The sequence below is a fragment of the Penaeus monodon genome, chromosome 23, assembly GCF_015228065.2.
Source record: "Penaeus monodon isolate SGIC_2016 chromosome 23, NSTDA_Pmon_1, whole genome shotgun sequence".
Taxonomy (NCBI): Eukaryota; Metazoa; Arthropoda; class Malacostraca; order Decapoda; family Penaeidae; genus Penaeus; species Penaeus monodon.
In genome coordinates, this window is record NC_051408.1 from 2,007,095 (window position 1) to 2,007,465 (window position 371).

At 30.2% G+C, this 371-nt stretch overlaps 1 protein-coding gene across 1 annotated transcript in view; it reads left to right on the forward strand.

Moving 5' to 3' along the window:
* Positions 1–371, forward strand: part of LOC119587711 — a gene marked incomplete in the record, with an annotated part of 56,547 nt that overhangs the window by 21,562 nt on the left and 34,614 nt on the right.

Consider the following 371-nt stretch of genomic DNA (forward strand, 5'->3'; position numbering starts at 1 on the left):
TTTGTCTGTTTATTTTTACCCTTATATTTTACCCCTATCAAATCTAATTATCATTTTATCTCAACTACCCTTATCTATACTTTTTCGAAAATTTAATATGACAAAAGTTTAAACCGCCCCCCATTATTTAAGCGATTCAATCATACTATATGACTCTTCCGTTTTTTTTTCTATTCTTTTTTATACGTTATACACCATTACGATTAACTCTAGTATGAAGACAGCTTTTTCCATTGAAGGAAGGAAACAATGAGTGGAATTAATTACTTTAAAAGCTGCACCGTTTGGGAAAAAAAATTTTTGGCCGAAAAAAATACCCGGGATTTAAAGGCATTTCTTTTATTTCTTGAAAGTTGCATTGTTTGTAGACG